The following is a 16,761-nucleotide window of genomic DNA, read 5'->3' on the forward strand; positions in this document are numbered from 1 at the left end:
CGAGGATGTCATTGAATAATTAATTAAATCAAACAAAATGCTTTTTTATATTTGGGAAAAAAAAAGCAAAGTAAAAAGTAAAATAAGATAAAAAATAATAATAATAATTTCTTCAGCGCAGTAATAATAATAATAATAATCAATAATAATAAAATAATCAATTATTTTTCGGTGGTCTCGGTATAATGCTGTATGAGCCGCGGCCCATGAAACTCTCAACCAATGGTGGCCTGGGTTGTTGCGATGCCTGCACTGCTGATTTGAAAGGGGTTAAACATATTGAAAAAATTAAGAACCACTGTCCTAAATAGATTGGACAAAGACACTGATACAGTGCTCAGGGTTTTTGAAAAGTGTTGGACACGAGAAGACGTTGGTTAGCGCCAACAGATCAAGTACTGAGGAGACTGAGTAAGATTTGAAATCAAATAGACTGAATTTCCATTGAAAAAATAAGAAAGATTAAACACGAGTAATATTTTTAATGCATACAGTTATACCTTATGGTTTGAAAATTAATGAAAATCCCATTGATTTGAGAATAAAGCTTAAAAAGACTATTAGGAGTCATGTGGCAGAATGGAATTAGAAATAGTACCATAAGGGAAGTTATGGAAGTTCCATACGTAGAAGAGATGATGATTAAAGGGAGATGGAGATGGTTTGGACATGTCTTTTAAACCAACGTCCTCAAGAATAGTGTATTTTAACGTTAACAGGGCTCTTGTGGGAGCAGAAGACTTTGAAGACCGGGAGCCTGAAGATGAATGGAGACTTGTGGAGGCGAAAGCACAGGAAAGATATGAATGGTGGAGGCCTTTTGGTGTCACGGCGTTTGATGATGAGTATATATATATATATATATATATATATATATATATATATATATATATATATATATATATATATATATATATATATATATATATATAGACAAAGACAAAATTTAGATAGAAGGACAAAATCCAAAGAAAGAGAACAATGGAGTACTGCGAGGTCTTTAGACTTCTTGTCCTTTGCTGAGCAGGCAAGAAGTCGAAATTGTTTCTCCTCCTCGTTGATTTTGTCTTTATTTATTTTTCATTTTGTTCCATATTTTTCATTCATTTATACGTTCCATATTTTATGATTCAGTTATACATATGTAAATATAAATGTATGTATATGAATATATACATAGTATATATATATACATTATGTATATATAATATATATGTATATAATAATATAATATACATTATATATATATATATATGCACATAAGATTATCCTCTCTCTCTCTCTCTCTCTCTCTCTCTCTCTCTCTCTCTCTCTCTCTCTCGCCGGTGACGAGCCAGTACCCTTTAAAATGCCCCCCAAAAATGTGATTGGTCTGATGAACCATCAGGAGCTTTTTATTTATCAATATCTGTTTGGGTGATACCGGGCCATTCTCGATCTCCGGAATTAGGTCCATTCGAATTCAATTTTGATTCGTGTAGTTTATCATAGGACCCGCGGGTTTTATAGACAATGGTGCCCATAACGATAATTCATCGCTGACCTATGACACGGTCCGGTCGTTTCGTCGTCATGATTGCATTTTGGTAGCGTGTGTGTGTGTGTGTGTGTGTGTGCGTGTTTTTTTATATAGCATTGCTGTGCTGTGCTGTTTATTATTGCTGTCAGTCTTTGATATGTTCATGCAGTGTCATTGTGGATTTTGCTGGTCAGAGTGTTCTCGTTATTATTATTATTATTATTATTATTATTATTATTATTATTATTATTATTATTATTATTTTATTTTTAATATGTTCTGGCAATATTATTGTGATTTTTCTGTTCAGTGTTCTCGTTATTATTATTATTATTATTATTATTATTATTATTATTATTATTATTATTATTATTATTATTATTATTATATTTGTTAAAGCTGCTGTCACAGAGTTGTATGTTATAGCTTATAATTAACTACTGCATTAATTCTATAAAAGTATTACGAATTCTACACATTCCCAAGTTTATTATTGTTTATTTATATATTTATTTATTTATTTATTTATTTATTTCTATTTAATTATTTATTTACTTTTCTGATTCACTTGGCTTTCTGAATATTCGTTATCTCGTTTTCCTAAGTCAAATACTAGATAATTGGTTCATTCATTTTTACCTTTCCCTAAAGTTGCTCGATTATTGTTAGACCAGTACTTCATGTCCTTGCATCCACCTGCTCATAAAATGTGTTAGTATTTTTCCATTGCATTTTTGATTTATGCGGTTTAGTCTCGAATTTTGCAATAATACTTCTTATTTTGTCAGAAGTATATTTATTTAAGGAGTCAATTTTATACTTATTTGTATGTGTGTATGTGTCAGCTTCTTGCATCTACATCATAGTGTACTGTATATATGGATTAGTACAGACACATATCATGTATGGGTGTATGTATAATGAGTAAGCTGTTTCCGCAAGCAGGTATGGAACGGGGAGTAACATACGTACTTTAACAGAAAAACAGGAACTGAAAACCTTTTGCAGCAAAACTTCCAGAGAGAGAGAGAGAGAGAGAGAGAGAGAGAGAGAGAGAGAGAGAGAGCGTATGAAGAACCGTCCGCGGAGTAATTAAATATGCAGTACATTTTGTGTGCCGTTGTAAGTACATCTCCGTATCACTAAACCTAAAAGGCATGAATACGAAGTTTGCTGAAATGTATAATTGCATATACACGTCATTCATTTTCACAGCATCCATGAGACATCATAACCTATATGTTTTTTTTTTCTTTTTTATAATTATAATGTATTATGTGTTTTTTATGACATTAAAACTAAATTTACTATGCATTGTCGCTTCTCAGCATACATATGTCATTCATTTACATAGCACCCGTGAGATAACATAACGTGTATGATTTTTTGCTATTTAATAATAATTATGTATTATGTGTTTTTTCCTGACATTAAGACTAAATTTTGCTATGGTTTGCCGCTCCTTTGAACAGTTCTCATAATTTGTTATATTAAAGAGGATGGCCTTTGATCTCAAGGCCTCCACATTCATTTCGGTCTGAGAGGACCTCCAAGGGAGCCAGAAACCCCCGAAACACGACAGAGTCATCCCGAAAGGGGAGATTTACGACCTTCTAATTTTTACTTCCATTCTTTGTCTCGTTCTTCGAACGCCAAAATTCCACCTAGCGACGGTACATAGGGTTAGGCGAAGGGGGGGAAAAAAAAAGATAGGAGGCCTGAGTCCCTGTTTATGAGGCCTTTACACTTAGGAAAGCGTCGTAAAGTACTGATACTTAAGCTACGTGTTATGCCATTAAAGTGGAGAACTATGCTGCTCTTAAGTTACAGAATCTTGTTTATGGCGGCGTCGGTCCTGCGAAGCCTGGCTCTTATAAAAACGTTAAATGAAGCTGAAGCTCGCGGCATTCCCGGGATTTAATTACACGTCATTCGGGGAATTCCAGAAGGTTGGAATGCGCGAGTGATGAACAACGAGGCACAATGACGCGGCAACGCGCGTGGATCTGCGGACGGGAGAGCACGTTTGTTTAACCATTAATGCGAGCGAACAGCCACGAGAAACTAGAAGGCGACGATGATATTGTCTGACAGATGCTAAAATAAGATAACCAACGTTCTAAAAGTGGACCCCACTTAGCATGTGCGCAGCGGGAGAGGTCAGGGCCGTGCTCTGGTGGGGTAACCGTGACTGACGGGCAGATGGACGAACGGACGGAAGCTGCGGTGAAGGAAGATCCCCTCGGTTCAATAGTCTCGTGAAGAAGCAGAGACTCCTCATTGTTTTGATGGTTGCCCGGGGGACGGAGAAAGGTCCTACCTGGTTAAGGGTTTTGGGGAATATGACCGGAAGAAGTGATAAACACGTGCCTCGCCTCGCCTCGCCCCATGCGACAGCCACATGTCTCGGAGACTTCCAATAAAGAGGAGGCTGAGAGAAAGGAGCGCTCGAGACTGGTCTATAAATCCCCCCAGAGAAAGGAAGAACCGGAGGTGGTCTCGTGCCCTTGCGGTCTCGGAGGCGTCGGGTGTGGCGATCGAGACAGAGAGCCGATAATATCTTAATCTCATTATTCACGATGGCTCAGAAGTTAAGCCGCCGAAGAAAACTCGCGCGAGTTCATTTTCGGACAATGCCTCGAGCTTCGAATAACCAACCAATTCTCGTCCCTTTTTCGAGGGGTGGGGGTAAGACCTAAATAAGAGGGTAGGGCGCATACGGTTAGCCCTCATTTTTGTGAATTAGTATTAACGAACTCATTTTTGTGAATTAGTATTAACGAACTCATTTTTGTGAATTAGTATTAACGAACTGATCTAGAGAATGATTAGCCGAAGGCCATTGTCACCACTGAGACTGCCTTCATTCTTTCTTTCTTCTGTCGGTTTCAAAATAAATTCTGAACTCTTCCTTCTCGCACTTCTCTCTCCCTTCCTCCTCCTCCTCCTCCTCCTCCTCCTCCTCCTCCTCCTCCTCCTCCTCCTCCTCCTCCTCCTCCTCGTCTCACTTTTATTCTAATCATCACCGTCACCACCAATGCCTCGTAAACATGTTATCTTCATCTTATATAAATTTCAGATAGGGGATCCAACGCCGTATTTAGCAGGGGTGAAAAAGAGGCTGTATAATTGTTAAAAGTCGGGGTGACACCGAACACTTTGGGTGTCTTGATTAAATCTCTCATGGGGGTGATAAAACCGCGCTACGTAGGAGGGAGCCTGTAGTGCCGTCTCTCCATTCTAAAATGAGAAATTCTCGACCATACTGCACAGCTCGGTTATGGCCCAAGCAGCGAAAGACCAAACCCAAATTGCTTGTACGGTAACACTTGATAAGACCCGGGCATTCCGAGGGACGTACGCCATTGTCGTGCTATTGACAGGTACAATTCCTTTCAGATTATAACTGTAGGACTGGATGAATCCGCTGCCTCTCAAGTTGAATGTGTACAGAATATCAAGAGGCTCTATTTTACGGCTCCTTGTAAAATATAGCCTCTGTTTTTAGCAATTAAATTAATAGAAATTTGTCCTTGTAAAATACAGCCTGTGTCTCCAATGATTAAATTAATATAAAATTTTAAGATTACTGAATCTCCTCAGTCAAATTAGTTTAAAACATCAAGGCTGTTTCTCACAGTCTATCTCCGCCTTAGCTTGTGCAAAATATCAAGGCTTTATTATTTTTTATGGCCGCAACATTTCTTTTATCTCTGTCATAAACAACTTCAAATGCGAATTCCATTGTAAACACTACTTTTAAGTATACAAACTCTCTCTCTCTCTCTCTCTCTCTCTCTCTCTCTCTCTCTCTCTCTCTCTCTCTCTCTCTCTCTCTCTCTCTCTCTGCTGAAGCCACATATAACAGAAACCAAATTAAGAATGGACTCCCAACGACCTTAGAAAAGTTATTAAGCAGGAAAATGGATATCAGTAAATCAGTCTTAGCGAGAGAGAGAGAGAGAGAGAGAGAGAGAGAGAGAGAGAGAGAGAGAGATGAATTTATAAATCTTATTTTGTTAAAGAGAGAGTGAGAGAGGAAATTATACATTTTTTTTTATAAGAGAGAGAGAGAGAGAGAGAGGTATTTATAAATTCTATCTTGAAAAAAGCGAGAGAAACGAATTTATAATTTTATTTTGTAAAGAGAGAGAGAGAGAGAGAGAGAGAGAGAGAGAGAGAGAGAGAGAGAGCAGTATCAGACAGGCTAAATGAAGTCATTAACCACAATTCTTCCCCAATGGTGTTGATGCAGACAGCCATAAGACCAGAGATTTTTTTTTTCCTTCCTCACTTCAGAATTATGGTGATAGTTATTCCTCGAGGTCGGCTCTCCATCTCATTATTCAACAGATGGAAATCTTATTTCAGACCGAATAAGAGGTTCTTTCTCGCTTTCTTCCTCATACATATATCCGAGAATTTCTCTCTCTCTCTCTCTCTCTCTCTCTCTCTCTCTCTCTCTCTCTCTGACACACACACACACACACATACACAGTGGAATCTCAACTTTTCTTATACAAATAAGACTGCGAGATCTCTCTCTCTCTCTCTCTCTCTCTCTCTCTCTCTCTCTCTCTCTCTCTCTGACAAACACACATACACAGAGGAATCTGTGATTTTCGTATACACATACGACTGCGGTATCTCTCTCTCTCTCTCTCTCTCTCTCTCTCTCTCTCTCTCTCTCTCACATACACACGCACAAACACAGGAATTTTTAATTTTCTTATACACACACGACTGCGCCATTTTCTCTCTCTCTCTCTCTCTCTCTCTCTCTCTCTCTCTCTCTCTCTCTCTCTGTAGCACACAGACACACACAAACAGGAATCTCTCCTCTTCTCATACACACACGACTGCGCCATCTCTCTCTCTCTCTCTCTCTCTCTCTCTCTCTCTCTCTCTCTCTCTCTCTCTCTCTCAGTGTCTGCGTTGAGTCCCGCAATATCGTTAGTTTTCTCAATTTCCCTTCTGTCTGAGAAGAGGTAAGGGAGAGGGAACGGAGTACGTGATGGCAAATTGGATGACGTTGTTTCTTCTGATCCCTTTGTTAAAAAGAAAGGATAGCTAGCGGTTTATTCTCTCTCTCTCTCTCTCTCTCTCTCTCTCTCTCTCTCTATACCCTCGTACTTGCGCAATATATATAAATATATATATAAAATATATTATATATATACTATATATTTCTGTAGGTATGTACTGTATATACATATATATATATATATGTATATATATATATATATATATATATATATATATATAGAGAGAGAGAGAGAGAGAGAGAGAGAGAGAGAGAGAGGGTTACCCTGAAGATTCTCGGTACCCCACTTTGCTGTGAGGCTGATATAGCTAGCTCCAACTCAGCGGCGAGCCACGACATCTGCTAACTACCATTATCATGATGCACTGATTAAGTTAACAACAAAAGCGGAGTGAAATAGGGAGGGATGAGAGAGAATCATATTAATATCTTATGAATAATTTCAATCAAACTGGATAGGGATTACCTCGTCGAGGGTTCCATGTTTTGATGGTGTACATTTTGACGTTCTTTTCAGACCTCAACAATCGACTGACAACTAGGTACCCAATTCACTGCTTAGTTCAGCAGAGGCATACTGAATTTTAATGAACTCGCCCACTCGCTTTGAGAGAGAGAGAGAGAGAGAGAGAGAGAGAGAGAGAGTAGTAACGTAAGATAATTCCAGACCATTTTATGTAATTGAACGTTTCACCACATTTACCTGTTGTATTTTCAAACTGAAACAAGTTAAAAGTTCGCCGAAGTATCTTCGGCGCAATCGAGTTTTCCTGTATAGCCGGTACAGCTTATAATCAAGGCCACCGAAATAGATCTATCTTTCGGCGGTCTCGGTATATTGCTTTATGAGCCGCGGCCCATGAAACATTAACCACGGCCCGGTGGTGGCCTGTCCTGTAGCGTTGCCAGACGCATGATTAAAATCTAGTCTTAACCTTAAATAAAGTAAAAACTACTTAGGCTAGATGGCTGCAATTTGGCATGTTTGGTGATTGGAGGGTGGATGATCAACATACCAATTTGCAGCCTTCTAGCCTCAGTAGTTTTTAAGATCTGAGGGCGGACAGAAAAAATGTGGACGGACAAAGCCGGCACAATAGTTTTCCTTTACAGAAAACTAAAAGGAGAAACAAGTCACATATATAAGAATACTAATTTTTTTAATGCTAAAACATTTGAAAATACTTATTCCTGCTACGATTCCTGAGAGAAACTTACGTCAGATCTCATCAGATTCCAGATCATTATGATTATTCGATCATGAAAAGGGCAAAAGGAAAAACAAGTACATATATGGAAATTTTAATTTTTTTAAATGCTAAAAACATTTGAAAATACTTATCCCTGCAACGATTCCTGAGGGAAACCTGTCAGATGTCATCAAATTCCAGATTATTACGATTATTATAATTATATTCGATCATGAAAAGGGATTGAAGGGAGATAAGTTTGGGAAGAGGATATTTAATCTGGTGGTCTTTTAGGGAAGAAGGGGAAAAAGTCCAGAAAGTGTCATTCTGTTTTGTGTGTTCGACGGAAAAATTTTGTGCGGGAAAATTGTCGTTCGTTCAGGTGTTGGATGATGGATATTGCAATGTGTGATGTGCTCCTCAATTTAATACTACCAGTCTCTTGCAAGTGCAAGTGGAAATGTTTACTTTTGGATCAGTGTCTTATTATTTTATTAATAGTATGTCAACGGTATATCTAAATATTTGTGCGTATACACACACATATATATTTTTATGTGTGTGTGTGTTTTGTCTTTATACGCATAAAGACAAAATCCACGGAGGAGAGAGAAACAATGGAGTGCTGCAAGGCCTTTCGACTTATAGTCCTTTACTTAGGAGACTGAAGAAATATAAAAATAAGTTTACAAAGAAAGCTCGTATAAATGACGGATGGGGATTACAAAGGAATCCAACAATATACGAGCTTTCTTTGTAAACTTATTTTTATATTTCCTCAATCTGCTGAGTAAAGGACTATAAGTCAAAAGGCCTTGCAGCACTCCAATGTTTCTCTTTCCTCCGTGGATTTTGTCTTTATTTATATATTCCTCACGTTCCATATTTTCGTGATTCAGTTATACATATATATACTCATATATACACTAACAAGTAGTGTACCCATAGGAACGACTAGAACTTTGTTTATTGAATGGCATGTTGGGATTAGCGTCTATAGAAAGCAGTGATTCATATGCTGAAAAAGCAGGCCGGAATCTCTAGTGGGTTATGTGTCTATGGATGTTAAAGTGTTCATACATGAATAAATAGCGGGCATTATTATAAGGTCCAGGGACAGATACATGGAAAGGCTACGAAACCTGGTTAAGAAGCAGCCGTGTGCTCATCATTCTTGATTGTAAGGAGACATTACATAACCTGGCGAAAGCATACATTTTAAAATCGTTGATAAAGGAAAAACTAAAAGTGAAATGGTTAATGTTGAATTATGATTTTAACAAAGGAGAAGCGGAAACTTATCAGTTATAGGATGTTCGAGTCACAAACGTCAAACGTTGGAATTTTTGAAATGTGTTCTGTAAATGGAAAGCTGTCGCTAGATAAGGACGAAAGAAAAGTGAAAACCACTGAAATGAGTTGTCTTTATTTCTGTCTTTCATTCTTCCTTGCTTTAAATCTTCAGCTGAAAACCCTTATGGACAGAGTCAACAAACTATAAACCCAAGAGGGCTCCAAAGGAAGAGACAAGTTACAGAAAAAGGTGATAAATCAATAGATATAAAGGAATAGGCAATAACAACTATGCACCTTGGATTTAGAAGACTTAAGCAGAGAACAGGAATGAATTTGCTTATCGTTTAAACTTTTGAAAATCAGAAGATTCCATAACTGCACCAAGCAGACTGTTCCATATTATTGTAACGGAAATAAAACTCGCAGCATCTGAGTAGTGTTAAACCTGATACTAGAAAACTCCACACTGTTTGCAGCAACAGCCTACTTAGTGTTGCGAGTAAAATCAGCTAGGTCGTGTAAAGAAGACTGGAGAGGTTTTAAGATTATGTTTGGTTAAAAGAGAGGAAAAGGGAATAAGTCGGTCTAAAATAGGGGACTCTCTAACTGCTTCTGTTTTCCAGGCTTAACGGTTTTCCACCGTTCGAGATGTGGGTACCTTACATCCTTTGGGCTTAGGCTGAGAGCATTAGGTTGTCCACCCCATAGGCCTTCTCTTAAAAAAAAAAAAGACATGGCTGCTATATAACAACGAACGGGGTAAATAAGGTTTGCGAGAAGGGGAAAGTTAACGGGTGTTCTTGGAATAGAGAGAGAAACTAGGAAATTGCCAGGTAGAGGATGCCACAGGGAAAAAAGATCTGGAATAGCCGCTATGCATGAGAATATATGTTAGATAGACATAACTACCATTGCACATGTAAGAGTTGGCGAGATGCAGCGGATGAAACCTCCTCGTAGTTTTATGATACAGTTTTAAGGCCGAGGAAGTTTTTCCCCATTTTTAGATTGTGTTTTTCTCAAAGGCTTCATCTTTTATTCAAGTTTTTAGTTTTGCCTCAGAATTTTAGGGAACATTTTCTTTTTTCTAAAAGTATGGCGATATCATCCTCATCGTTATTAAAACTATTATAATAAAATAGAGCTGAATAGAGATGAGAAAAAAAAAAAAATTATATTTTTTTCTGGAAACACGGCGATATGATCCTCATAATTATTATAACTTTTATATAAAGTAGAGCAGAATATAAATGAGAAATAAAAAAAAGACCGTTTTTCCCTGTAAACATGGCGGTATCATCCTCACCATTATTAAAACTATCATACAAAGCAGAGCAGAATAGAAATGAGAAATAACAAAATGGGAGTGAGAAATAAAAAAAAAAAATTATCCTGTAAAACGTACTTGTAAGGCCTTCCACTCCTGCTTTAATTTCTAAAGGCGCCCAATGCAACGGCGACCATTGAAAGAAACCGGTGTCTGGCTAGCAGTGTTTATAAGACAGACCCGTTCTCCATCATCGTCGGTCTCATTAACAGCTTTTTCCGCGAGTGGCGTCGATCTACTGAAAGGACACGGTTGAGCGCGCCCTCCTTGTGGTCATCGTGCCAGACTTCAATGGCACTCAATGGCACTCGTGAGATATTTTATCTTCGGTACTGCCCGTAGGAGAGCCCACCCGCACTAGCCATCTACGTCACCCTTTGAGTTATTTTATAGAGGAGTGCCATCAGAGCTTAAGGCGAGGCGAAGGAGGAGAGAGAGAGAGAGAGAGAGAGAGAGAGAGAGAGAGAGAGAGAGAGAGAGAGAGAGAGAGAGAGAGAGATTTTAAGGTGTTGCTCCGAGTGCCATATCCGTCCCTATCCCTACCATATCCTACCTCCCTGCCTGATACCGCCCCCCTCCCCCCATCGAGTGCCATCGAGTGCCACCATATAGGCACAGTAGGCTACTGCGGCACGCATAGAGGATTCCTTCCCTTACTTCTCGCGCTTCGTTCCCGTTCGTGTGTATGCGTATACGTATACGTGCGTATGTCCGTACACGTTTAAAGTAAGGGGGAGCGCTTTGGCGGTTGCTTAAAGGAGCCTCAACAATTGGGACATTGAATCGAGTTCCTTTTTCGGAGTTCCTTTTTCCGACACTATCAGATTTATTGATGATTTTAAGAGAACATAAAAGACGATTTACAGAGCAACGTGTTACCGAAATTGTTCGGAGGACTGTATTTGCTCCAGTCCTCGACGGCCATCCACCCACTCCAGCGTCAGCAGAGCCTGTTAGAGGAAGTAAAGTAAGATAAACCGAAGAATTACGTCTGTCGATTGCGTTACTTTCGCCTTTTTATTTTTAATTGATTATCTGATTTAGTGGTTATGATTATGTCTCTCTCTCTCTCTCTCTCTCTCTCTCTCTCTCTCTCTCTCTCTCTCTCTCTCCGATCAGTTTGATTCTTTTGTTTTCTTTGTGTTTTTTCTCATTAGCTTTTTTGGTCCTTGCATCATTTCCTCTCTCTCTCTCTCTCTCTCCTTTCGCTTTTATTTTTTCTCTATTTTCTCATTAGCTTTATTGGTCATTGCCCCATTTCCTGTCTAAATTCTCTCTCTCTCTCTCTCTCTCTCTCTCTCTCTCTCTCTCTCTCTCTCTCTCTCTCTCTCTCTCTCTCTCAGTTTTATTTTTCGTCTGTTTTGTCATTAGCTGTATTGGTCCTTACCTCACTTCCTATCTCGATTTCTCTCTCTCTCTCTCTCTCTCTCTCTCTCTCTCTAACACGTATTGATTATTCTGTTGTAGCTAAATTTGGATACTGGATATCCAAGCCTTCCGTAAACATTTTCATTTTTATTTCATCATATCTTTCTGTTGAGCAGTAGATTTGGTCATTGATATGACAGCTGTTGTTACTTTCGCTGACTGAATTCGGTTTTTTTTTTTTTACTAAGAATGCATGTAGTTATAGCACAGGTCTACTTTTGAAAGACGTACTTAAAAGTATATTACAGGTTTAACTTTGCTGTATCAAAGAAAGAAACTTTTTACAGGATTATTTGGCTTGTCTCTCCTTCTACTACTACTACTACTACTACTACTACTACTACTACTACTACTACTACTACTACTACTACTACTACTACTACTACTAGTAATAATAATAATAATAATAATAATAATAATAATAATAATAATAATAATAATAATAATACTAACAGTGTTACTATTCTGGTGTTAACATTGCTGTTGAAATAACAACAGAAAAATTATAATGATAAATTCAGTTTTCGTTCTATTCAGTCAGGTCTGCGATTCAAGGATGTTTCTTGATCTTGGCAATATATTTAATATTTCATATAGATTAAATTATTATGTTTACACTCAGGATTCTTGGAAGAGCGATTGTAATAAGATATCGGATTAGTGGTGGCAGTGGCGTTCTTCAGAGTTTGTGGTTATACCTTTAATGCTTAGAAATGTCAAGATAATCCTCAGCAATGCAAAATATTGTTCATAAAAATTAAACTTTTATTATGAAGCAATGTTCGTAAAACTCGTTATTTGTTTTAATTTTCATTGTCAAATGTAAAATTGCCCGGATGCTCGTCGTTTACTTAAAGGCAGTGTTTGTAAAGTTTTTTTTTTAGTTATTGTAATTTTTTCTTTAAAATGCGGAATTGTCAAGGAAATCTACATTAAATTTAGAAATATATATCATAAAATGTGTTGATTGCAGATTTTTTTTTAAAAATCAGGAGTGTTAAAGAAATCTATAATTATGTAGGAATATGTCATAAAACACGTTGTTATTGTATTTTTTATTATAAAATTAAGAATGTCATGAAAATGTGCAATTTGTTTATTGTTAGCTTTATGTTAGAATTTTAAAACAATTAAAAGTTATTTATTGTTAGCTTTTATATTAAAAATTTAAAGACAGTTTAAAAATATGTCGTTTATTGCCAAATTTTCTTCTAAAATAGTAAGGAAAAAATTTTAAAAATATCTCATTTGATAGCATTTATCACTAAAGTTTAAAGACAAAGTTTGAGGACTTTTTAATTAAATTACAGTTTCTTTTTTTTTTTTTAGTTTTCTTTAAAAGAAAATTATTGTGCCGGATTTGTCTGTCCGTCCGCACTTTTTTCTCTCCGCACTTTTTCTGTCCGCCCTCAGATCTTGAAAACCACTGAGGCTAGAGGGCTGAAAATTGGTATGTTGATCATCCACCCTCCAATCATCAAACATACCAAATTGCAGCCCTCTAGACTCGATAGTTTTTATTTCATTTAAGGTTAAATTTAGCCATAAACGTGCTTCTGGCAACGATGTAACTAGGCCACCACCGGGTCGTGGTTAAAGTTTCATTGGCCGCGGCTCATACAGCATTATACCGAGACTACTGAAAGATAAATTTATTTTCGGTGGCTTTGGTTATACGCTGTATTGGCTGTACAGAAAACTCGATTGCTCCGAGGAAACTTGGGCGCATTTTTTACTTGTTTACTGTAAAAGGCAGTAAAGTTCCACATTATTTTAAAAGCACTGGTTTATATACATTTTATATTAGCGTTTTCACTATAATTTATAGTTTCTTAGTTATGGTCATGTTTGGGAAATGATTTATTTTTATGCACTTCATAGTTTGTTTCCTTACTTGGAAATATCTAAATTTCCAAAGTCACAAAATGTTCCATACAATATAATCTTTTAAGTTCAGCTATTTCATTATGAGTGTCATTTCACAATTTTTATTCATGTAGCAATAATCTGCAATTTCATTTACTTTTTCATTGTTAGTATAAGAAAGGAATGACTTGCTATCATAATTCGCTTTACCATCGTTCTTCTTCTCGCTCTGAGGACGTCTAGAATTTCCTTTTCCTTTCCGTCTGGCCGGTATCGTCATCAGGTATCGGTCGGTATCTTTCATTCGCAGAAATCCATTTTTCCTCTTTCTTTGTCAAGCCATTAAGAGTATCATTAACCAAAAAAAAAAAAAAAAAATCACTTCTCTCGATTCCCCGCTGTTTATTGCTTTTATGAGAGCCACTCGCTACCGTAGTTCTCTCAAATGGCACATGGAAGAAGCCACGTTCAACAAGTGAAATGCGCTTGCCTTAATGGGGGTGGCAACAACGAGCAACAAGTTAAAAAAAAAAAAAAGATATGCGTCTGTTTAAAGGATGAGAAGGAGGTTATCCTTTGCTCTTTGGTATCGAAGCAGAATGACCTGGCTTGCGTCCAAAGGTGCTGTAGTGTAGCGTTGGATAACCTATTGGTATTTTGAGAGAGAGAGAGAGAGAGAGAGAGAGAGAGAATCCTTAATGAACATTTTATAACTGATTTCACTCCAGTGGGGAGAACATTTAGGCTACATCTTCGAGACCCTTCCGTTTCGATGGTGTACATTTTGAGAAAGCAGCAAACATTCACCTTTGCTTTTCTCTCTTTCTCCTCCTCCATCCTAGCCATGACCCACAACAGTTGTCTGACAGCTAGGTACTTAATTCATTGCTAATGTCAACAGGAGCGCACTAGATTTAAGAAATGCTCTTGTCCGGTTCGAGACTGGAACATGAGTCGTTCAAGTTTTAAGCGACACAAGTGACCGCCCTCTGGTTGCGGCGCCAGATAGAGAGACCGAAAAAAAAAAGATCAAACAATGTAATTGCTTAAAACAACTGGCTCCTGAGTTTGTGATCTCATTGCATGTCCGAATCATAGAGAGAGAGAGAGAGAGAGAGAGAGAGAGAGAGAGAGAGAGAGAGAGAGAGAGAGAGTCCAACAACATATCTGCCCAAAACAACTGACTCCTGAGTCCATGATCTCACTGCATGTCCGAGTCGTAAATCGAATGCATGCTGGAGAGAGAGAGAGAGAGAGAGAGAGAGAGAGAGAGAGAGAGAGAGAGAGAGAGAGAGAGAGAGAGAGAGAGAGAGAGAGAGAGCCTTCGGGAAGCTTAGCATATCAGATGTCTAGTGAAATTAATATGGATTGGGAATAATGTCTGATTCGTAAATCAATGAGGCTGAAAACAATGGATTCCATTGTAAAATCTCATGCAGGGTTTTATGAATTTATGTGTCAAATAAAAAAAAAAAACAGCTATACTACGAAATTCTGAGTTATACAGAAAGAGCTTCAGAATCTTACTCTTTTGGTTGACCAAGACGAATTAAAATGAATTACCAGTATCTGTAGATCCACTAATAATAAAGAATCTTTTTACTGAAGAGACAGAGACGCATAATGAGTTTTAAAATGCAAATCGGAATAATTCTGGACGTTACACTTGAATACTCCCTCATAATGGCGTCTTGTTTTTGCCCGCCTGCCGAGCGGAGAAAAATTCCACGGCTGATGATAATTGCTTACTTTCTCCGTATAAGCTGCGTACAGGAATGAAGTCAATGCCGAGGGGAATTTCTGTCGGCGATGTCGCCGCATTGTTGTTCTAAAGGGAATACAAACGAACCCGATATGCATCTCGGAAAAAATAGCTCAAGTTCCTGGACAGAGGCGGCTGGGTATCCTAACCAGCATCATAAAAGGGAGGAGATAGAGAATGCACGCGTTCCCTCCCAGGGCAGCTCGCGTCTTTGAGTCCTGGGGATGGAGGTGGGAGGGAAGGGGGAGGGGGCACTTAGGGTCATGGGGGTGTTGGGGGTATCATAGTCCAAGGGGCAGGGATGCATTGGGCATTCACAGTGGCATTAAGGATGCGTTCCTAAAGGAAGCATTTGGACGACTCAACAGATAACATAAGCGGACAAAGAATGCACATGAATTATGGTCTATTTGTTGGCGAAGGCACGTGGACTCCCTTCCTCTTCTTCTTTCCTTTTTTCCTTTTTCTTTCTTTCCTTTTTCTTTTTTTAAGTGAACAGTAATGGAAAGGGCTCCTGGATACTCCGAGGGCTGACATCAGGGCTCAGGGACTCTGCGAGAAAGGCTTCTTAGCATCGTGGGTCCTCCAAAAGCAAGTCAGCTGGAGAAAAAAAAAATTATAAATTTATTGTTGATGTTTAGGGACTTTTAAATACCGCTTTGGACTGGAGCAGACTCCTGGGTTTTCCTGAAGAGTAACGGAACAACTTTCCGAATGCTTAAGATATAAAGTTATAATAATAATAATAATAATAATAATAATAATAATAATTATTATTATTATTATTATTATTATTATTATTATTATTATTATTATTATTATTATTATTAATGTCCACTATGTACACATTTTTGCACGGGACAAGCTGAAAAAGTTCATTAACTTCCTAAGCATATTTCCACAGATCAGTCAACTGTATGGTAAGATAAAGAAGAAATATCCAATGAATGAAAGTAAAAAAAATCTCTAAATAAAAACAAGAAAGAAGAAAAACTGAATTATTTGTTAACACAATAACTGACCTGCCACGCACAAAAAATTAAAGAAGACGACAGTCCATTATTTTGATTCAGGAACATCCTGTCTAAAGACAGCTGGAGATGCCAAATGTCGCTGGACTCTGTAGGTAAGCAAACCTCCAAATGAAAAAATAAGAGAAGAACAGTTGAATTATTTATTAGTACTATAACTGACTTGCCAAACACAAAAAGAAAGAAAACAATGTAATCTATTACTTTGATTCAGGGACATCCTGTCTAAAGATAGCTGGAGATGCCAAATGTCCCTGGAGTCTGTAGGTAAGCAAACCTCCAATTAAAAATAAGAGAA

This window comes from Macrobrachium rosenbergii, chromosome 51 (genome assembly GCF_040412425.1).
Source record: "Macrobrachium rosenbergii isolate ZJJX-2024 chromosome 51, ASM4041242v1, whole genome shotgun sequence".
Taxonomy (NCBI): Eukaryota; Metazoa; Arthropoda; class Malacostraca; order Decapoda; family Palaemonidae; genus Macrobrachium; species Macrobrachium rosenbergii.